The sequence below is a fragment of the Boleophthalmus pectinirostris genome, unplaced genomic scaffold (genome assembly GCF_026225935.1).
Source record: "Boleophthalmus pectinirostris isolate CB_2022bp ecotype Guang Dong unplaced genomic scaffold, ASM2622593v1 HiC_scaffold_15, whole genome shotgun sequence".
Lineage (NCBI taxonomy): Eukaryota > Metazoa > Chordata > Actinopteri > Gobiiformes > Gobiidae > Boleophthalmus > Boleophthalmus pectinirostris.
In genome coordinates, this window is record NW_026571070.1 from 25,244,395 (window position 1) to 25,268,344 (window position 23,950).

The following is a 23,950-nucleotide window of genomic DNA, read 5'->3' on the forward strand; positions in this document are numbered from 1 at the left end:
ACTATAAAAATGAAATACATATCAAACCCCATTACATTTTCATCGTAACCTTCTTTTAATCAAACCTTTTCCCAAACTCACAGCAAACCTCAACGCTATGAAAAATTCCAGGCTGAACTAATTGCTTTTAAAACTGTTGTAAATCCGTCCTTTTGCGGGCCATTACGCCGGACTCGTCTTTGTTAGCTTCACGCTCGCCCTCCTTTGCACAAACGCATAAACTACAGTGCATTAAGCAGGCAGTCGGCTAACTTCACGCGCCGGGGTTGAGTCGGAGCAGCTGTGCGCGCTGGTGCCAATCGTACGGCGGGTGGATTTGGTACAGTGGGTTAATTGTTAGTGGCATGAAAATTTGGATCTCATTAACCTTTACTGCCATACCTTTTAGTGCCGCAGACGCCGGGTTGGGCTGGGGCCATCTGTTGCTCAAAAACACCTTTATGGAGCGGAGACAGAAGTGGAGCCGACATGGACATCCAAGGGCGTTAGCAAGGGGAGCTTAAAAAGGAGAGAGTTTAGTAATGACTATATTTACATCGTCCTTTTTGTTTCATAGGGTGTTTTGGTGATAGTTGCGTCGGATAAGTTAAAGAACACATATTATGCATTACTTTGGCTTTAATTCACCTTTAAACATATTTTTGGTCACACTGGGATAAGTATTTCACATTTTGTAACTTAAAATAATGTCTACTTTCGGAAAACACACTTGAAATAGCTGTTTGAGATCTTTCTTTAGAACTTGAAATACACCAAGAAAGAAGACACAAATGAAGCTGGTCAATCTTTTTAGACATTCCAGTATTTGCGCTTTATGAACTAGCCATGCGACTATTTAAATAATAAAAAAATGTGTTACCTGTGACAGACAATAAATCCTTTAAGCTTGAATCTATGTTCCTACTCACTTATGGTCATGAGCTTTGGGTAATGACCAAAAGAGCAAGATGGTGGATATAAGTGGTCAAAATGAGGTGGCATGGGGGCTCCCTCAAGCCCAATTTATGGTCATGTGTCAAATCGTCATTGTCGCGATACAGACTACATTCCTTGAACCCCCTCCACAGAGCGTCTGTGTCGACTGACGCAGACAGCAGGAGGAAGTGACACAGACAGTAAGGGCAGTGATTGGTCCTCTCTACATCCACTCTACATACATTTCCTGTACGCCGCTTTCCCGCTTCATTTTGTATACACCATAGACCGTATATATGAGTGGACATAGCTAAAGCGCTAGCCCGCCGTGTGCCGAATCAGAAGTTCACCAGGAGGCTCTTCCGGCTCCTTCTGACTCTGGCTCCAATTGACTTACATTGGGATCTTGTTGTCGCGCTCTCTGTTAACTGCTGCAGTGAGCCTCGTCATTTTGGTCTTAAAATGTTCGTATTAACCTGCTCTACGTGATCCAGAATTTTTTTTCCGCTATTCTGTGTGTCAAAAAAATCCTGTTCCTAACATAGAGCCTGACTCCAGATTCACTCCTGTAACCGTTAGCATCATGAGCCTCATTTAAGCGGCGCTGAACGCTGTAGGTGATGTCACACTCGCTTAGTCCACTTCTTTTATACAGTCTGTGGTATACAGGAACACCAGGTTTAAATCCTAGCCTCCTAGTGTTGAGGCGGTGAAATACTTTGCACTACATAGACCTTAATGCAGATCCATAAATCAAAAACAACAGCGGCCAAGCGACAGCAGCAGTGTGCGTTGAGGCAACGCAGAACTATAATTCGCCCTTTAGAGACTGGAGGAGCTCAGACATATGAGAGGTGCTTGGAGTAGAGCTGCTGATCCTCCACGTCGAGAGGAGCAGCTGAGGTTCGAGCATCTCTCCACATCCCACCGGGAAGAAGACCTAGAACACACTGGAGGGACGATGGCTACGTTCAGACTGCAGGGCTTAACGCTCAATTCAGATTTTTTTGTGAAATCCGATGTTTTTGTGAGGTCATTCACATTTCCAATTAAATGAGACTTGTATGTGATCCCCTGTGTGAACGTTAAACGGCCCGAAAGTGTCCCGCATGTGCACTGGAGGACACGATGACGTCAACCGCAGTGAGTGTGCTCTGTGTTTATGGAAGTTGTCCAAACATAGACGCGAGCATTGAGCACCTGGAGATTTTAAAGTTCCTCTTGTACCGGAGCCAGAACATGAACAACTTACTTGTTTTAAGGAGGAGATAGAGAAGGAGAAGGACGAGGTTTTTTGGCCGTGGCGTTTTGTGGGACAGCGGCAGCGACGTCTGTTGAAAGGAACGTGTGGATGCGGAGACGTAGCCAAGAGTGGTGAGTGGTGATGTGCTTCTCTTCAGTGACACAGAGTTCATTAACAATTTTCACCTTCTTCAGTGCAGAATAGTGACGTTTGTGGCTTGTTGATAATGTGTAGGTCGGATGAATGCGCTTTGGCTGTTCAGACTGAAGTCGCATGTCAAAAGATCAGATATGTATCGGTTTTAGGAGCACATATCCAAGTGGCCTGGGTCGCATTTGAAAAAAATCGTATCTGTGTCGTTCAGACTGTCATTAAAAGATCAGATACAGGAACATAGGGGCCAAAAAATCTGATTTGGGTCACTTCAGGCTGCAGTCTGAACGTAGCCTATGTCTCTTGGCTGATCTGCGAGCACCTTGGGGTCCCCCTCGAAGAGCTGTCGGAAGAGTGCATGGAAATGGAAATCTAGGCAGCTGTTTAGACTGCTGCCTCTGTGACCTGGCCCTACAAAACCCACAATCTTTGCTTCTGTTTCAAATTACACAACTTGAATTTCCATTTTAGAAACACAAGAAATAAGATAATAATGAGAACAGCAGAAATATATTGGCACATTCATAAACTGACCCTGTGGACTCTGACTCGATGACAAAGCAACTCTTTGATGAACACCATTTTCCCATGTAATAAGAAGCAAAAACAAATCTCTCCCTTCTCTGTTCTGTCATATGGTATTTCTCTTCTCCCAAATCACTGGAAAACCTTGCCCAGCGTTTGTCCTTGGGAGAGTTTCCGTCTGTGTGAAAATGCAGCGGGGAAACTCGCGGAAATGTTCTTTTTTCATTTGTACGCAATCAAACGCCTGATGCCCGCGCGGACCCCAAACCCAATCCAACTGTGAAAGAGCCTGCCACGCCAAACTGACTCCCAGATTACAATCTTGTGCACACAGATTTCAGCGAGCGATGTTGTGTTTACTGACTCTCGGACAAAAAAAAAAATCCATGTTTTGATATGAATTTCCACATTCCTGACGCCTGAGGATGGTCCCTGTCAGCTGCCGGTCTTGTGTTTCTAAGAGCACACTTTTGCAGTCAGTTAAAAAGGCTCATCAGAGAAGCGTTCAGCCCCGGAGACTTTTGCAGGCTCAGAGGACAATTATATGGACGGTTTGTTCCGAGGAAACAGCGTATTTTTCGGATGCATTTGTGTTGGGTCTCCATGGAATTGCAAAGTCACTCCCAAACACTGCAATTATGTTCTCTGTTTAGAAGCAACAAAAGGACGGATGTATAGACACTGACACATGATCTGTTTTGTTAAAGATCCTATATTACACAAAATGGATCTTTATGTCATGTTAGAATGCTGTTACCACCTCAAAAACACACATGGAGTTGTGTTTTGTTTCATTCACACGTTTGAGTAACCCTGTCTACATCGCCAAAGGTCAAAATGCTCATTTTGTGATGTCATGTAGTGGTAGTTTTCAAGTTAATAATAAGCAAATCCAGGCCTGAAATCATCCAAATTATTCTAGTGAAGGGTGTATGGAGTTTAAAAACACAGGTTGGAACAGAGTAATTTCCATTTTTAGCAAAAACTAAGCCTAAATATGCATGATTTGTGTGTTAAATATGTATGAATGAAACAAAACACAACTCCAGGTATGTTTGCGATGAAGAAACAACATTATAACAAATCAGAAATAGTGTATAGGGTCCTTTAAAGTCAAACTGTAGCAGTCAAAAGAATCATGATTTAATTAGAACCAAAAAGAAGCAAGTTTTTCTATTACTTATGTCAGAGGTGGGACCAAGTCGTTGTTTTACAAGTCTCAAGTAAGTCTCAAGTTTTTGACCTCAAGTCCGAGTCAAGTCCCAAGTCAAATACAGGCAAGTCCAAGTCGAGTCTCACGTCACTGGCCCATAAGTCCAAATCAAGTCCAAGTCGTCTGCTTTGAGCTTTAAGTCTTTTCAAATCTTTAAACTGAAGTATAACTTTGATTTTTGCAATTTATATGAATTTTAAAATAAATTATTTTCAAAAAGTTATGGTATATTTATATATGAGTATTTATAGAGTGTACAAGTGTTGTAGAAATTAATTTAGTAAATTTTTCCTTTTTATTAAATGTCTTGACAAGATCTTGTGTGAATCATTACGGTCAGAACAGAAATAATTCAGATTTAAAAGTGTTTTTCAAGTCTTCTCAAGTCACACGCCTCAAGTCCGAGTCAAGTCCCAAGTCACTGATCTTCATTTTATCAAGTCTCAAGTCCTAAAAATAGTGACTCAAGTTTGACTCGAGTCCATGTCAAGGCTTGCAAGTTCCCACCTCTGACTTATGTGTCTTGTATTTTAATTGCCACATTCTCTTTAATATTCAAAAAATGTATTACACATCTATTTGCTCTTATATATCCTTTAAAGGGGCTGAATATTACACAGTTTTTGATCCATGGTACAATGTTGTTTCTCCATCAAAAACATATCTGGAGTTGTTTTGTTTCATTCACATGTTTGAGTAACTCTTTATTATTTGTCTGTCTACATCTCCAAAGCTCAAAATGTTCTGTTCCAACTTGAGAGTTTTCAAGCTTCCTTTCAGCTACCTTTTTCCTACTTTTTTTTTTAGTAGAGATCCGAAATTCTAGAGTTGAAATGATCCAAATAACTCCAGAGAAGGTAGTAGAACAATTCCTATGTGACCACATGACATCATAAGGTGAAGCAGATTGTTTTTCGTTTGAGAGAAGAACTCAACTCTAGGTATATTTGTGATGGAGAAACAACATTATAACATGGATCAGAAAAGAGCAGAATATGGGCCTTTTCTAAGCTAATGTACATAGTTTCATGGAAGATTTGTGTCTTATCCTTCAGTGGTCCAGGTAGATTCCATTGCAAAACGAAAATTGTATTCTGTCAACTTGAAAACAACAAAAATGACTGCAGAATTCAATGTTCTTTTGCAATAGAATAGTTGTATTGTCGAGAGTATGACTTTTTTCATTAACCCCAGAAATGTAGCGCTGTCCGTAACTTGGAATCGAGCCTTCTTCGATGTACCCCTCTATTACCTACAAAAACAAAATCCAAACCAGATTTCCGTGCCCGCATAATAAAGTCCAGTCATTTACTATGAGATATGCCTCGCGCAAACCCCGTATTTTCTTATTAGCCCAAACACAGCTCCACCGGCCTGTTTACCTCTTTCATTTCCGAGCGAGCAGACTGCGATTCACTAATTAACGTTGTTTTGCCCGCGCCCGCCTCACGCCGAGTCTCCATTGTGGCTCTTCCATTAATGATGACAGGATCCGGGGCTAACGGAGAGCCGCTTTCTCCCACTGAAGCTAATGTGACAGATCCGAATCCAGCCATTATTCATAACATCGTACAGACAAAAGACGCTTTGAAATATAGCGTCGTATGCGAGTGGAAGGAGACATATTTACGACAAGAGCGGTTCGTAGTCAGTTCATATTTAATTGCAAAATAAAATGATCGTCAAAATATTTGGGGCGGAGGAGTTGGACTGAAAACGTTGACTGGAAAACACAACTTTAATACAATGACAATGGATAGCGGTACAGAGGTTGGGTATATCTTAGCTATATGTACAAACCCAAATCTGAAATTTTACGGCATAAATAAATACAGTTTGAAGAATAGATTCAAATTATTTCTGGTCTTTAAAAAAATCTGGAATAATAACATAAATAAATAATAAAAAAACAAACAAAAAACATTTGATATGAACAAAAAAATTGCAATAAAATTCTGAAAAAAAATTAGTTTTTTTTTTTTTTTTCCAGATTTGGGTTTCTACACGAACATAAAAAATAACAGTAAACATGCCGTTCGATAAAAATATCTTTACAAAGAATGTACATTTCTATACAATTGCCAATGACAATTCCTACAAGCAAATCTTCAAAACAGCCTTCAACCAACCATATACCAGTCAAAAGTTTGGACACACCCATGTTTACTACTACTACATACAGAGGATATCAAATATATGAAGTAAGATATATGGAATTATGTAGTATTGGAAAAAAAAAAATCTACCAAATACATATATTTATACTCAAATACTCAAAGTAGCCACCCTTTGCTTTTAAGTAGAACTATATAATTCCATATATCTTGCTTCATATACAGTATTTGAAGCCTTTTATATGTATATAAATATTAGAAAGTAGTAAAAATACAGAAAAAAACTAACAAAAAATGACAATGAGAGGGTGTGTCCAAATATTTGAGCAGTCTTGTATTTTTAACAGCATTAATCAAAAGTTTGGGCACACCCTCTCATAAATTTTTTTAAATATATTTTTTTAATTTTCTACATTTTAGATACTTACAAAAGACATCAAATATCAACTATATGAAGCAAGATACATGGAATTATGTAGTAAAAAAAAAACTAAAGGGGCACGGCATATGTTATTTAATTACAGGGGATTGTCTTGAAAAACATGTATTCTTACTGAGAGCAGGGTCACTTATCTACTAGGGGTGTAACAATATCCAAATCTCACGATACGATATCATCACGGTATGATATTTATTGCAATATCATGGGAAAGCTCACAATATGCTATAGTGATGTAACAATATCCAAATCTCTCTGTACCATATTTTCACGATGTACATCTCACAGTACGATATTTATTGTGATATTTTGTGGAAGTTAAACAGCTAAAACTGTTAATATGCTACTTTTTCCTCTTAAAATGTCCTTGACAAGACTTAACCCAAAGAACTAAGACTTAAAAGTGCTTAGAACTGTTACTACTTCTTGTAGTCTACACTGAAATGCAGCAAAGGATCATGGTCTATGTAGTTCCCTCTGTCTTTTTTTTAGCTGTTGCTGCACCATAACTCTTAATTTAAACAAAGAGACTTGTAATTCGATATATTGTGATGGTCCATGATATTATTGTGAGAACTTTGACGATACGATATCACGATATTTCGGTTATTGTTACATCCCTATTATCTACAGATCTGACCTGTAACTTAGTTCGGTAGTGTTGCCTGCTTGACTCCATGGAAAGACACGTTTAATGCCATACTATGGGACATTACAGTTATCATCACATTTCCATTGAGACGAGCGGATGACCTTCCACCAGAAAAGTTACACAGAACACCTTAAAATAACGTCTTAAAATAACACCTTAAAAAATACTACATACTGTATCAGCTATTTTTGCTACATGCATAACCCCATACATCTTACTTCATATATTTGACGTCTTAAGTCTGTATATAAAAAGTAAAACGTAATAAACATAGAAAAAAATACTGAATGAAATGGTGCGTCCAAACTTTTGACCAGCAGTGTTCATTTTTCTTCAAAGTTCTTTTTTTTTTTCTTATTCGAGCTGGTATCGGAAATAATTATCGTGAATACTATTTACAAGAAAAATTATTAGTGTGTAAACATTTTCCTCAGATAAATTACAACAGTAAAAGCAATGCTAAATATTGGACACGTCACCGCACGCTTCGTCAAAACAGGCTACCAGCAAAAAAGATAAGACACGTAGCAGAATCCCCTTCAAATCATGTTTTAAATTCTGTATACAAAAATAGTGCTAAATATTACACATTATCATCGCCCGCCAGACATGTTTTGCTTTACTTTTTGGATAAAACTTGACACATTTACTGGCAACCCACCACCAAACATGTGAAGCCTGTTTCCTAATAACAAAAACTCACTGGCCTAGGTTTTGGGGTGATAAAATGTTTTAAATAGATAAACCGACGGCGAGCAAAATAGTTCCAAAAGCGAAAAGTTGAAAAATCCATTCTTTCACGCAGTTACTACTCCAGTGATAGTATCGCCATGGAAACAGAGGTACCGTGGAGGGAAAAGGATGTGTGGTCAGGTTAAGTAGCAGAGGCGGTTTTGGCCGAAAGAGAGTAAATACAATTTGGTAATTTCATTTGAAAACCTTAGGAGAGGAGACACAATTTTGAGCATGTAATTAACTAAAAATTTGTTGGACACTGAAACATGGTAGAAAATTGGTATAAAGTAGATTCCAAAAGTAAAACTACTGTAGAGTGAATGTATGTTGAAAGAGGGAGTATTATACTTCTAGGGTTATTTATTGTTATCATGTTAGCGTTTATTGTTTTGAAAATGCTATATTCGCCGAAAACAATGTATTAATAGTTTCAGTTTCGTTTTTGATGCTCTGAGCCCGCCTCCCCTTGCTCCCCCTTCATCACAATCACATGCATTCTTCTACTGAAACGACAGCACATTGCATCAGGTTTGTGAAGTTGTGGTATAATGTTTTGTATCCGAATTTTGTATATTTATGGAAAATTGTTGTCTGAGTTTTGTACAGGCTCATACTGCTAATTGTATGAAGGGTTTTGGGGCTTAGGAGAGATTGCTAGATTACTCAAACATGCCTGGATGACATATAAAACCATTTCAGGCATGTATTTGCTGAGGGAACGTTATAACATGGCAGAACGCTCCGAAAAGTTGATTTTGCATTATACTCTCTCTCCTCTTTAAATATACTAATTACTTTGTGATTAATTGTCACTGAAAATCCACCGTAATTATTTTGCCACTAGAAAGTAAATGTGCAACCAAAACACTACTTAGGCTATCAAAAGCAGACCATGTACCACCACACCACAGTTTGGGAACCATTGCTTTAAGACCTTTAAGGAGATGTACTCGATTTGTGTGTGTGTTAGAAAAGAACATTTGTTTTTCTCCAGTACCGGTATATTACAGTTCTTAGGGCGTAATAAGAATCACCCACGATCCAGGAAGTGCACCGTTAGCATGATAGTTGCTAGTTTTACTGCTCTAGCCTCTGAAAGCGTTTGTAAACTTGGATGGTTTAGGAAAGTGAGGAATAACTTTGTACAACTGTAAACTGTTAAAGGTGGATTGTGTAACTTTTCTGGTGGAGGGTCCGTCCAGTGCTCGTCTCCATGGAGATGTATTTGCTTTTAAGCCTTTCTAACCTTGTATTAAACCTTTCTATCTTCATGGAGACCAAACCAGACCAACTCACAGGTCAGATCTGCGAAGAGGCAAGCCTGCTCAGAGTCAGAATTCTTGTTTTTCTAGGTATTTTTACGCTATAAAACCACCTGTAACTTAATAAATGTAAGGTGGATATGATTAATGTTATACTGTGGAACATTCTAAGCAAAGCAATGGCATATCCATAGAAACAAGCAGGTGACGGACCCCCAACCAAAAAGCTACACAGTGCACCTTAAAATAAACAAGTTCCGGTTTTCATTTTTAAGACGGTACCTTATAAATCAGGTATTACATCTTTAACATCATAACGAATCAAAAATTACCAACTACGCCTGACCAAGCTAGCCAAAAGAAGTGTATTTTATCCGTATAGTTCCATTTTTATGTTTATCTTTTCTCTCCTTTCTATTAAATCCCAGCTATCTTCCAAACTGTGTACTTTAGCTTCCCGTTGACTCCCTGGTGTAGCGCAGAGCAGATGCAGAGCTACTGTAGCGTATGGAACCAGGCGCTTGGCAATGAAAAGCACCTCTGTCTGCTCTCAAAACAACCAAACGCATGAATAATGAACAGGGAACACGCTCGCTAATGCAATCATTCACTCCACCGCCATGTTTACCGTATGCTGACGTTAATTGCTAATTGCCCAACCAAAACCGCATTTGGATTGTACTATCACCTTGTTATTCGTGTATGGAAACAAGCTGGAGGATTTGTTTTTTGTGTGAGGAGAAAGGGCAGGAGAAGACGTGGGTAGTACGCGGTTATGTTTAGTTACCTTTACTTGAGTAACTTTGAAGGAATTGCACTTCTCAGAGTACTTTTGTAGAAAGAACAGTACTCACAGTGAGAAGCGTAACCAGGGCAGAATACACGGAGTCTGCTGTCCCCTGGGATCCAAGTTTTTTTTTGGCTCAAAATACGACCCTCTTCTGATTAATTTATATTAGAGGGGGGGCACATGTAAGGTTTCTTGCCCCGGGCCCCCAAATTTATGTCAACGGGCTTAAGAGTTCCCAATACTTTTACTCAAGTAAGGGGTCTGTTGTCCCTGGACCCAGGGTTTTAGGGGCTCAAAGTTGGACCCTCTGCCGATTAATTTATATTAAAGGGGGCCCATGTAAAGTTTCTTGCCCCAGGCCCCCAAATTTATGTCAGCGGGCCTGAGAGTAACTAATACTTTTACTCAATTAAGGGGTCTGTTGTCCTGGGATCTAGGGTTTTATTGACTCAAAGTTGGACCCTCTGACGATTAATTTATATTAGAGGGGGGCCCATGTAAAGTTTCTTGCCCCAGGCCCCCAAATTTCTGTCAACGGGCCTGAGAATAACTAATATTTTTACTCAAGTAAGTCTACAAGTGACAAATGCTTTATGTTGACAATGTGAAATGATTTGAATGTTTGTGTTTCTTGCTCCGCTCCTTCAGATATAATTTTGTTTTTCTCATTTTTGTGTTTATCCATCCAGATTTTGAGCATTATTTGTTCCAGTTACAGACAGCTACTCTTTAAGATACTCTTACTTGAGTAGTCATTTTCACAAATACTATTTTACTCATAATTTTCTCATAATTTCTTGGACTACTTCCACTATATTATTTTAAAGTATAGTTACTCTTAATTTAGTAGGAGTTTTCCAAAATACTTTTCTACTTTTACCTAAGTAATTACTTGGACCACTACTGTACTTGAGTAATATCATTTTGAAGTAACATTACTCTTTCTTGAGTAGTCGTTTTCCCAAATATTTTTTTTATTATTAATTTCTCGGACTACTACACTGTACTTCTACTTGAATGTTACTTTTACTTGAGTAGTAGTCTTCCCAAATACTATACAGTTTCTCATCATTTCTAATAAAACTCTGCACTTCTACTTGAGTAATATTATTTTGAAGTAACTTTACTCTTTACTTGAGTAGTAGTCTTTCCCAAATACTTTTTTACTCTTAATTTGTTATAATTTCTTGAACTACTAATTTGTACTTTTTCTTGAGTGATATTATTCTGAAGTAACGTTACACTTATTAAAGTACAGTTTGTGGCTCCTCTCTCCACTTCTAGACAGGAGCGGTGCATGCTGGGATACACTTGTTGATGGGAGCGTATAGAGACATTTAGGGCAGTGCTCGTTGGCAGTAGCCCGTGGCAGTGCAGGGAGCTGGCTCAGTACCACAGGGGGAGGGCATCTGTGTAAAGCTGAAGCAGGAGCGGGAGATGGAACACACCCACAGGCGCTGGTGAGATAAATGGGTGAAGTTGGATTATGCTCGCGGACGTTGCATATGTTATGGAGGAGACAGATTCAGGATAGCGCTGAGGCCAAGTCTGTGTTCATGTCATTCTCAAAACACATCTTGTATTTTATGGGTTTCAGGCTGTGGGAACGGTTCTCTGTGCTCTCTGGAGCATTTAAGCAATTCAAATCAAAATGTTATAGGTTTGGAATGGGGAAAGGTTCTCTATGGATCCTCACAAAGTCCTTCAAATCAGAAAGGAACTGTTGGTCTGAAAATCATGAACTCATATTTTTGTTTTTAAATTGTGTTTGACCGTACGTATTTTAGAAGCGGTTTTAAGGTGAGGAAAATTTTCTGGTCTCTGTATGAAAATGTGTCCTCTGTGTTTGAGCCAAACCATTATATGACTATTCTGATTCGCTCATTGGAAAAATTATGTACCGTATTTTTCGGACTATAAGTTGCACTTTTTTTCATGGTTTGGGTGGTCCTGTAACTTATACTCCAGTGCAACTTATATATTAAAATTTTCACACTGACAGCCGCGAGAGGCTCTACACTTGTGTGTCAGTATCTGCTACTCTGTTTACTCCTGTACAACTGTCACTTCGCTCTACGCTGCGCATGTCTCCTGCAGAAAGAGCCTCTGTCCTGCCTTGGATCACGTTAACCATTACTCCACCATTACTTCTGTACCACAGAACATTAAAAATTTAAGTGACTTCAGTGACAACCGAAACAATCTTGTTGAGATTTAGAAAGGCCGGAATAATTCTAACTGGAACTGATGCTGAGTCTGACGACAGCTACACAGAAGAGGAAGCGGCGCTGTGTTTACTTCCGAAGGTCATGGAGTTGCTTGGAAGTGACACAGAGGATGAAGAATTCAATGGATTTAGTGATTTGGAGTGAGATGGAGAGTTTGGTAAACTTGTTCTCTTCTGTTGTTTATGATGTGATGTTATCTGAAGAACTGTTCATGTGACGTTAACAGGCCTGTTGTTCTCTGTTCTGTTGTTATTACTATACTATAACTTGCCTTTTAAGGCCTTTCTGATTTTATAAAATAAATTTCTCCTACAGTATTAGTGAAACCAATATTTTATATTTTGTGATCCCTTTAACTCACAAAGTTGAATTCATTTTCATTTTCTACCATCATGTTTTTTTTGTTTGTTTGTTTGTTTTTGTTTTGGTGCTGTTGTGTTGTCTTAAAGGTGCATTATGTAACTTTTTCTGATGGTGGGTCTGCTTATCACAATGGAGATGCTATGGCTTAACCCAGAATGTTCCACAGTTTGGCATTTACTTTTCTATCATGCATGTATTTGATCACAGTTGCTTTAATTCTTTTTTTTTTTTTTTACTGTAAGTGAGGTATCCAAACCACAGATCTGCCCTGTACCTTGGCCTGTTGGTGTTACCTGCTTGTCTCAGTGAAGGTTGACGCTGTAGAGTGAAACTTTCTAACTTTCTAAGCAATAACATCTCCATGGAAACAAGAAAGAGGCAAACTCACCACCAGAAAAGTTACCTAATGCATATTTAATACTAATGGTACAGGTTGAGTTTGGGGATTTTTTGAAGATTTTATAACTATTACTTTATAACTATTTCAATTTACCTTCATAACCTTCACTTCTGTGCCCTATTCAAACATTCTAAGAAATTCACAAAAAACAACGGAAAAAACATGATCCCTTTGTGAACCTGACTGCAGCCACGTCCACGTTTGCTGTAAATAAATTAAAAGAGTGGAGAACATTTTAAAAACCTGCTGTTGATTCACGGTCATTACATCAAGTGCTCTCTTTGTGCTTTTTGCAGAAACATGATTAGTTCTAATAGCGTACAGAAAATAAAAGTTAACCTTAGGCCAACAAAGCATTCAAATGGAAGTCCAATTTTCAACTGTCCGGATGGGTCAGGTGGGTTTGCTCTGTACGACTGGGCTCTGTGTTATTTAGAAATTTTATAGTACGTTTTTCAGTCCCTCCTTTTCCTCTTCCTCTTCTGTTTCTTTAAGGTGATGATGACTTAGATCGATCCACTCTCAACGCTTTCTCCATTGCCCTGAAAGACACAAAACAAAACAAAATGCTATAATATTAAGGATGTAACAATAAACAAAATATAATGCATATAAAGTTATCATGGACCATCAGAATACTGGATATCGAAGTCAATGACCTTTTCCTTTTTTTTTTTTTTAAACACACAAACCCTGAATATTTAGGCTGGTTCTTCTCTTAAACTGAAAACCTTGTGATGTCATGTGGTTATACAGAACATGCTCCATTGTGTTTTTACACTCCATATACTTTCACGAGAATCACTTTGATGATTTCAGATTTGGAATTGCCAATCTCTACTGACCTAAAGTGAAATAGTTCATCATCATCGCATAGGCGGTGTTTGCGGGATGGGGGGGGGGGGGGGTGTCACTGACCCCCCAGTGGCTGAAAAATGTCATGAGATTGAGTCTATATATTGCCAATACAAAAATTAACTAAAAAAAAAAAGAAAGTTAAATATGTCAATAAAACAAAAGGATTGTATGAAATAAATATGAATCCTAGAACCAGGTCTAAAACAGGACTAAACCAGGACTGAACCAGGACTAAACTAGGTCTAAACCAGAACAAATCTTGAGACTCTGCGCCAGTCCTTTCTCCCACGGTCACCCAACAATCTACGTGAGTGCAACTCTGGGCCCATCCTCACACTCAGTTCTGGTTTAATCCTGTTTTAATCCTGGTCCAGTCCTGGTCCCTCATGTCTCAGGTCACTATAGGACAGTTCTGCAGATATCATGAGCCTATGCAGGTAGTTTTCACCATTGCCAATAGCTCTGGTTTGACATTTAAGTTGTTTTAAGTTTTATATTTGTTATTTTTTTATATCTCACGTTGGGAGAAGTGGGTGGATGGCGTTGGCGTACCCCCCACGTACCACGCCCACTACACTCCTGATCATGTGTGATGTGCTGTGTAGTTTGGCTTTATGGGAGGCTTATGAACACTACTGTTGTATGTGTAATAGCATTATAACTATTCTGTGTAATATCACAGAATAGTTATAATGCACAGCTGTGTGGACAGTAAAGCGATCATTTCATTCTCCAGGGCAAGGTGTTTCCTTACTGTGTACATGGCAATACGCACTTTAAATCTTGAATCTAGTGCCCTGATGTGAAAATGTTTGCCCCCCCCAAAAAAAATCAAGCGCAAAAATCAAACTCTGATTATGAATGAATGAAATTAAAAGTAAATGTGATCTTTGCCACCAATATTTTCTTCAAAGCAGTGCGTCTATACAGTGGGCGACAGTAACTCATTTGGTAGAGTGTTTGTCCACCGTTTCGAAGGTTGGTGGTTCGAATCCAGCTCGTCGACATAAAAAAAAAAAAAACATCATTGGTTGAGCAGCTGACATTGTGTCCTTGGGCAAGACACATAACCTACCTGCGTACACTGGTGTGTGAATGGGTGAGAGGTTCCTTGTTGTAAAGTGCTTTGAGTGCTTTGAAGGTGGAAAAGCTCTGTATAAAAATATGAAAATTAACCATATATTTTGTATTCATATTCAGGCAAAGTCTATTTTTATTTACCACCTTATTTTTCACGCATGCCTTTATTTTACCATAGTTTATATCTTGTTTTATGTCGCACCATATTGCCGAAGCTGCTGAAGTTCTACGTTTGTAAATTTTCGATGGCGTGGCAATAAAACTTATTTATATACAACTGTAAATTTAACTGTTTCTGATGTCACTTTTTAATAAGACTATCAAAGTATTTCCAAGGAGAATAGGAGTGTCTGGGGGTACACAGGCAGTTTACAGGGGGTACTTGGAATGATTTCAGATTTAAAAGAAAAATGGAACTGAATAGTGTTCGGATCTAAAATGTTCTAATCTATTTTACATGCTTCATAATGTCTGAGTAGGATCATTTTGGCATAAATATATCCTAAATAAAACAGGCAAATAGAATAGATGTTATTGGCTATAATATTGAAAAAAAACAAAAAACAAAACACTGTTATACGGTTACCCAGTATATGGTGTACTCAAGAGTGTGAGACAACGCTTTGGAGGTATGCAAGATAAAAAAAGGAGTTGAGAACCACTGGACCAGACAGTACGAATGGAAATAGAAAAGCAATGAAGCAAAAGAGGTGGCTGTATTTTTACACATCCATCATAAAAATACTAAATATTATATATATTTTAAGTTTGCAAACTTTACAACAACTTTATTACAATTTGTGGCACTCAATATAAGTCTTAAAATAATTCAACATCTCTAAATATATGTTATTTGTGACAACGGCAAGAAAAATATTAAATATACAGTATGTGGCCATTAGAGAGTTTTGAGCTTTAAACCGTGCTATAATCTTGTTCCCTCACTAAAAACATACTCAGAGTTTTGTTCACTCATTGTATATTTGAATAATACTGCATATTAAAAGTACATGTATTTGAGCAAAAAGTGTTTTGCCCCAGTACAGATTTATTGTATAAACAGCTCTAGAGGTAGGGGCTGTGTCAAAAATCGAAAGAGCGAAAGATTGATAGATCGCGGTTTCTACTTTGGTTGATCTTGATGATAAGGCATATGTATTTTAATCGAAAGGTCCACAGTCAGTCGTGTGGCAGTAAGAGCGCACAGTGCTGACGAGGATTTACGCTCACAGTCGCAGCGTGTCTCTTTGTCTCCTCACATGTTCACAAGTTTTGACTTAAATCTACACAATATGACTAAAAGTCTAGTGTCTCTCTCCCTCTGTCTCTGTGTGTACGTCTGAACTGTGTGTGTATGTCTAAACTGTGTGTGTGTGTCTGCCTCTGTGTGTACGTCTAAACTGTGTGTGTACGTCTGAACTCTGTGAGTATGTCTGAACTGTGTGTGTCTAAACTCTGTGTGTGTGTCTGCCTCTGTGTGTACGTCTGAACTGTGTGAGTACGTCTGCCTCTGTATGTACATCTGAACTGTGTATGTGCGTCTGCCTCTGTATGTACATCTGAACTGTGTATGTGCGTCTGCCTCTGTGTGTGTATGTCTGTACTGTGTTTGTGCATCTGCGCTGTGTGAGTACGTCTGAACTGCGTGTACGTCTGAACTGTGTATGTGTGTGTGTGTGTGCGTCTGAACTGTGTTTGTGCATCTGAACTGTGTGAGTACATCTGAACTGTGTGAGTACGTCTGAGTGTGTGTGTGAGTCTGAACTGTGTGTGTGAGTCTGCCTCTGTGTGTACATATGAACTGTGTGTGTGCATCTCCCTCTGTGTGTACGTCTAAACTGTGTCTGTGCGTCTGAACTGTGTGTGTATGTCTGAACTGTGTATGTATGTCTGAACTGTGTGTGTATGTATGTCTGAACTGTGTATGTATGTCTGAACTGTGTATGTCTGTGTATGTATGTCTGAACTGTGTATGTATGTCTGAACTGTGTATGTATGTCTGAACTGTGTATGTATGTCTGAATTGTGTCTGTGCGTCTGAAATGTGTATGTATGTCTGAACTGTGTGTGTGCGTCTGCCTCTGTGTGCACGTCTGAACTGTGTGTGCACGTCTAAACTGTGTGTGCACGTCTAAACTGTGTGTGCACGTCTAAACTGTGTGTGCACGTCTAAACTGTGTGTGTACGTCTGAAACTGTGTGTGCACGTCTAAACTGTGTGTGTACGTCTGAACTGTGTGTGTACGTCCAAGTTGTGTGTGTGCATCTGCCTCTGAGTGTGCGGTGCTGTTTGCCTCTGTGTGTGCGCCTGCCTCTCTGTGTGTGTGCGCCTGCCTCTTTGTGTGTGTGCGTCTGCCTCTGTGTGTGCGTCTGATTCTGTGTGTGTGGTGCCGTCTGCTCCGGTCTCTCTTCCTCTCTCAGATCCAGCTCTTCACCTTTTCTCCTCTTTCTCTCCTCTTATGCTTCTCATCTTTATAATCCAAGTTATGGAAAGTAAACAACTATATTCTCATCGTTTTTGAGTGACATGTAAGACCTCGATATTTTTTTTATATTGTACAAACTCATTCCAAACTTTGTGGATGTGGATTTCTCCAGATTTTTTGGTCCTATCAACACAAAATAAAAACTGTAGTGATTCTAACTCCCTGCTCTTTATTCCTGAACTATGTCTGTCTATGTTTTTAATCAGATGGAAGAAGATCAAATCAAAAGTCGAGATCGATCAATATGGGAGAAAAAAAAATTCTGATTATTTTTTTCCCATATTGCCCAGTTCTGTTTAGAAGTCAAAATAAGTCGTCATGTGCGTATAAACTCATCATGGCGAACAATTAGAATGCTCAGAATGCACAGTAAGTGAGGAATAACTTTGGACCACTGCAAACTGTTTACAACCAACTAGTTCTGTTTTTCACATTTTAAAACAGTAAATGAGGTAGGCTACAGCTCTCAAAATACAGATTCAATATTGTATTTACCATAGATATTCCCCGGACTGTGTGCAAACTTACAAAATAATGTATGTGTTTACTGTATTTTAGCTGTCAGTCCTAGTCCGATAAGCCGGAGTGTACTTGGAATCGTCATGAATTAGATATAGAACAAAACTTCACCAGGGTTTACAGCAGCCAGCAACTGTGTCAAAACATACCACCAGACTTACTGCTCTTATTACTGAGTTGTTTTTTTTTTAGAATTAAGTTAACTTCAACCATGTAAATGCACCGCAGCAACAGAACAATCAGCCTCTTCAGACTCTCATTTACCTTCTATGGAAAATCTGCGTAGAAGTTGAGAGAATATCTGAAGGGAATGGCTGGGGAGAGGAAGAATATAAGCAACACAACAACTTTAAAAAATATGTTGTCCTAAAAAGCCTTTCGCCATAAGCCTCGTAGAATACTAATTGTAATTTTCCAAGGTTTGCTGCTTTAGGCAAGAAGATGACTTGAGCGATTTGTGTTTTTTTGGTTGCAAAAATCTTTCGGATCTGCAGCAGAGTTCTGGAGAGTAAAATGAGACAGACAACTGAAACTGGACAAAAAATTCAAGGGTGCAGGTTTGCATAGGGACGGTGGGGACATGTCACAACTAATATTTGGGGAAGACAAAACTAGTCTCTACCAATATTTGCCATTTTATTTTAATAAACAAAAATATAAATTTATTCCAATATTTTTCCAAACTCAACAGTATTAATTTAACATGTTTTAGTTCATATTTTGTTTATTAGACGTTCTGAGATGTATTCAGTGAGATGACGACAGGCAGGAGCCTAAACTGTGGAACTGGGGGACTTGAGCAAGTGTCAGTGAAGATGCTGCACACCAAACTTTGAAAAACTTTTCAAAAGGAACTTACTTGGGTTCATCTTCAATTAAACTTGCCTTAGAATGAGTTGCGGCAGGAAAAGAGGGACTATCGCCACAAGTGCACCTCCCAAACGGAGCCCTACTCGTGCGCTGTTAGCAGACGGACTCTACTGACAATATTCCATAGAAAAATGTTTGGACATGACCTGACAAATATCTCATCACCAACAAGCAAAGGGAAATCTGCTACAAACTTCTACATCACTGTTATCTGGTAAAGCAATCTACAAGTAAGTACATGTAACCTATCAGTTGGTTTAATGGGGGGTGGGGGTCCTGAGACCAAACCTACGCCCTTGAAAAAATGACACTTAAAAGAAGCCATACCTCATCTTAAGAATGTGAAAAACAGAACTAGTCCATTTTAAATTGTTCCCTGTAGTTTAAAGTTATTCCTCACCACGATTATTCACCACAATGAGTTTATAAGCTCTTTTCACAACTGTCAGACCAGAGCAGAGTTTTGCATTTATGTTACGCTTAATTAGATGCAGACACTGTGGATTTACGTTGACATCGAGAACTGCTTATACAATCCAATGGGACACTTAGGCGCTGATCCAGTGGGTGCCGAGAGGGCAGAGCACCCACGCAAATCTCCGAGCACCCGCCGGAATTTCTCACGATCTTAAATTGAAGACATGTTTGAGAATGCACGCTCACAATGAGCGCTTAATGTCTCTTGCTCCTCTCTCTCTGTCTCGTGGCACTGTCGTTTCAGTCACTGTCTGTGTGATCTGAGGACTGGGGCTCTGTGTTTCCCCTCGTGTGATGATGGTTAAGTCCTCAATTGTGCGCAAAAAGGGATCTAAACAAATCCTAACCTAAGAGCCCATAAACCAACAACTCTGACGCGAGCCAGAACAGTCTATTGGAGACATTAAGAGACACTGAGACGATGAAGTGTGAAAGTCCAAACAGACAACGCAGTGACAAACTCTAATGGAACTGTAAAACTATGACGAGCCGCTGGTCAGTGAAAGCCTGGTGTGTACGCACCACTATACAGAAGGGGAGTACACGAGCAACACGTGGAAAAAAGTGAAATGTGGACACGTGGGTACTAGAGGTGTGCAAAACTATTGAAATATCCATATATCGTATCGTTTAATGCAGGGGTCTACCAGCAGCTCTCCACCCCCTTCCAAGTAGCTCACCAAGGGATTTTAGAATTCAATATGTTGTGGATAATAAGTAAAATTGTATTAATTACCATTGTAAATGTATCAGTTTGATGCCTAACTTGGTGCACTGATAAATGGATAATGGTGCTTGCCGTGGCTTTTATATTTACTCAGTTTCTTTGTGACTGCTGAAATAGGTGTCTCTCTGCCATTTTTTTCGTTAAGCTTACTGAAGAAAAAAGGTTGGAGACCCCTGGTTTAATGTGATGATACAGTATCGATATCGTGGTCTGCTGTATCGATATATCGCCAAGAGTATTTTTTTGGTATGTTTTACTAAATTATTTTGTTACAGTGCTACAGTTCTGTTTCTTGTTCAGAGGAAGAAAACACATTTGTGCATCACATTTGCAATATTCACTGTTTTGATTATTAAAATGGGTGTGTTTTATATTTACTTTGCACAAGAAGTGGTGTAACAAAGACTTTTAGTATCAGTCAAGATTTAGCCATTATTTTTTATTGAACTGCACTGAATCGATTTGAAATATATCGTATTGAATCGTATCGAGATCACTGTATTGAGGTATGTATCGTATCAGCAACTTCTGAATGATACTGGGATAAGACGATTTTTGCTCAAACACGTAAAAAAAAAAAAAAAAAAGAGCATCCAGGCCCTTTAAAAACCGAGAGCTATGTTATTTTGTATTTATTATAATACATGTAGACTAAATAACCACAATAGCTTGAAGTTACATCAAGCGTTACGAGTCAGATCCTCCTAGTATTTCAGCAGCCAACAGCAGTCCACTTTAGGTCACCATTTCCTTCCCCGAACATGGTCACTATTTTCATATGAGTAAATCTGATGAGGATTAGTGCGGGCATGTCCGTTTGAATGGCCCCAGAAATATCTTGGAAGTACAGACATTGGCGAGCGCTCCTATAATCCATGACTTCCTCTCCTCCGAGCCCCCCAGGCAACGGACTCTCAAGTGGGATTTTCTGCCTTTTAAAGAGATGTCATTGGCCGCTGAATTTTTAAAAACTTTTAACTTATATGTCAAAAAGTTTCTCCGACAGTCTTTCTCGAAAAATGTAAATGGAACTCAATGAGCTAGGCTACTGCTATTAAAGATTGTTAGACTGCAAGTTTTATGGGTAATCAAATTTTGGCCAGGGCAACTTGTCAAAAAGTATTTAGAGAGGACACTTAATTATTAACGACTAAATATTTCAGAATATGTTTGCAAAGATCGGAACTACAAGGTTAGCGGGAATTATACATCATAACCTCAAAATTAGACTTGGTTGATTTAAGATTTTAGATTAGGTTGATTTCATTTTATTACACAACTTAAAAATGCACGATTAACTTAACTAACTTCTCCATGGAAACAAGCAGGAGATGCTACCAAACCAAAATACGGGTCAGATCTGTGTAGAGCATGGCCCGCTGACTTTAGATGTACGTGTTCTTTGAGACCCATAATTGAAAGAATGGAAGATGGATAAGATTAATGCCATACTGTGAAATATTTTAGTAACAGCATCTCCATGGAGACAGACAGGCCTGAAACGTTACACAGTGCACCTTTTATTTTTACTTCAACATACATTTTTAGATTCTAAATTCTGTAACTTTTCTGCTAGAGTCCAGCAGATATCTTTGTCCAGAGATATCTTTGTCTGGAATGTTCTCTAGTACAGCATTAAACATACTGTATCTATCACCATGGAGACAAGCACTATATGAAGTATATTTTAGCAATAACATAAGGACCTGTAATGGAACAGATGAAAGATCCATGGGCTGTTGAACAATGCACAGTATAAAGCTGAAAAATGTTGGGGGGAAAATTGCAATCATAATGCTTGTTCCAAAATTTGCTGTTAGATTTACAATTTCTGTTTCAATAATTAGTCGACGGTCATACTGCAGCCTGAAGCGACCCAAATCTGACTTCTTTGCCCCTATGCGACCTGTATCTGATCTTTTAATGACAGTCTGAATGACACAGATCCGATTTTCTCAAATGCGACCCAGGCCACTTGGAAATGTTGTCCTAAAACTGATACATATCCGATCTTTTGACTTTGGTCTGAATGGCCGTGTCGCATTCATCCCATCTACACCTCATAACAACACAGTAACAAGCACCTGTTGCAAGCCAATACAGCCCAATGCTGATGCGTTTGCTCACTGAAATAGGCCACCAAAGACGTGTCCGTAGAAAGGAACGCACCCACACGTTCCTTTCTACGGACGTTGCTGCCACTGCCCCACAAAACGCCATGGCCAAAAACCTTGTCCTTCAAACAAATAAGCTGTACATGTTCTGGCTCCTGTACGACAGCAACTTTAATATAGCCAGATACTCAATGCTGCGTCCATGTTTAGGTGACTTCTGTAAACACTGAGCACATTCGTTGCGTGTGACGTCGTCGTGTCCTCCAAAGCACATGTGGGACACTTTTTGGGGCATTTAAAGTTCACACTGGAGATCACATACAAGTCGCATTTAATTGGAAATGTGAATGACCTTGCAAAAAAATCGTATTTCACAAAAAAATCCGAATTGAGCATTAAACTCTGCAGTCTGAACATAGCCTTAGATTCAAAAGAATACAGGAATCACAGGTCCTATATTATGTTGTATTGACTTTTGTGAGCTTTTAGACCTGTTATAATGTGGCTACTTCTTCAAAATCATAGCTCGAGTTGTGTTTGTTTCATTCAGACAGTAAAGATCTGCAATTCCAGGCCTGAAATCATCCAAATGATTCTAACAAAAGTGCATGGACTTTAAAAAAACACATGTGGAGCACTTCCTGTATTACCACATGACATCACCGGGTTGTTTTTGGAGTAAGTTTGTGATTTTGAGTCAATTGCGATTAATCTTGCAACCCTACACAGCCTCCCTTTAATATTTTCATTTCATCTTTCTCTCATCCAGCGACACACAAACCGCTATGCATATAAATTCAACATTTGCATAGTTATTTCAGTTGACAGAAACGGACTATATTTTGCTTATGTTTAATGACAAGAGTAATGGAACGGCATATAGCGGTTTGTATGGGCTATATCGTGCTGCATGATTCATTAGATTTCCCAGAATGCATTTCAAGTCAAATTTCTCGTCTGTTTATGTGATGGGAGAAGAAATTGGAGCGATAATTGACAGAAGCGCTACATGCTGGCAGGAGCGGCTAACAGCTAATCGAGGGAATAGTCTTTGCTCAAAACAAGATTCGGCGTACGAGCGATGTTTGTGAATGTTTACTCGGCCTGCAGCATGCTCGTACGGGCTATTTCTCTGTTTATTTGGCTTTCAGATGAGTCAGACTAATGCTTTATAGGATTGTGAATGTAGTTTGAAAATGTGGGTCTCAAAAATGGTATGAAATAAAAATGTGGATTCAGCCGAGAAGATCGAGGGTGTTACCTGTAGTTACCTGTCCATTGTCGTCAGCTAATTACAGTCTACTCTCTCCATTCTCTAAACCTACTTTTATATGTTGCAAACCCGCAGCAACATAACTGTCAAACTTCTCAGAGTAGATATTGGTGGAGAGAAGCTAAGTGTACTTATTTTTCTCTCTTGGTTAGCACTCTCACCTCACAGCGAGAAGGTCCTTGTTTGACCCATTAATCTAAAACTCATATACCCCTGATCAAACCTTGCTCAAGATCTGGAGATGGGTCTTCAGGTGCTGATTGTTTGTCCCAGTGGTCTTAAAAACTGGGTCAAATGCAGAAGACAAAAGTCCTATGGTTGCAGTATACATGAAAGGGACATATACAATTTACATTTGTAGTAAATAATCCTGTATTGTCCTGCATTTGAGGCAGGAGCGCTCTGAATTTTTCATTTTTCACCTACCCCCTATCTCCACCCACTACTCTGTCCTTACCTCAGATTATTGAGAATATTCTGACCCTGAGTCATATCTGAGTCATCTTAAAACAGAT

General features: G+C 38.9%; 1 protein-coding gene across 2 annotated transcripts in view; it reads right to left on the bottom strand.

Annotated features, from left to right (window-relative positions):
* Positions 1-11,989: 11,989 nt before the first annotated feature.
* LOC110165532 (RNA-binding Raly-like protein) overlaps positions 11,990-23,950 on the bottom strand; it is a 207,526-nt gene continuing 195,565 nt past the window's right edge. For both annotated transcript variants that reach the window (XM_055150957.1, XM_055150956.1), the window contains exon 8: positions 11,990-13,574. The gene's annotated coding sequence lies outside the window, so the exon portion shown is untranslated. The remainder of the gene's footprint in view (positions 13,575-23,950) is intronic.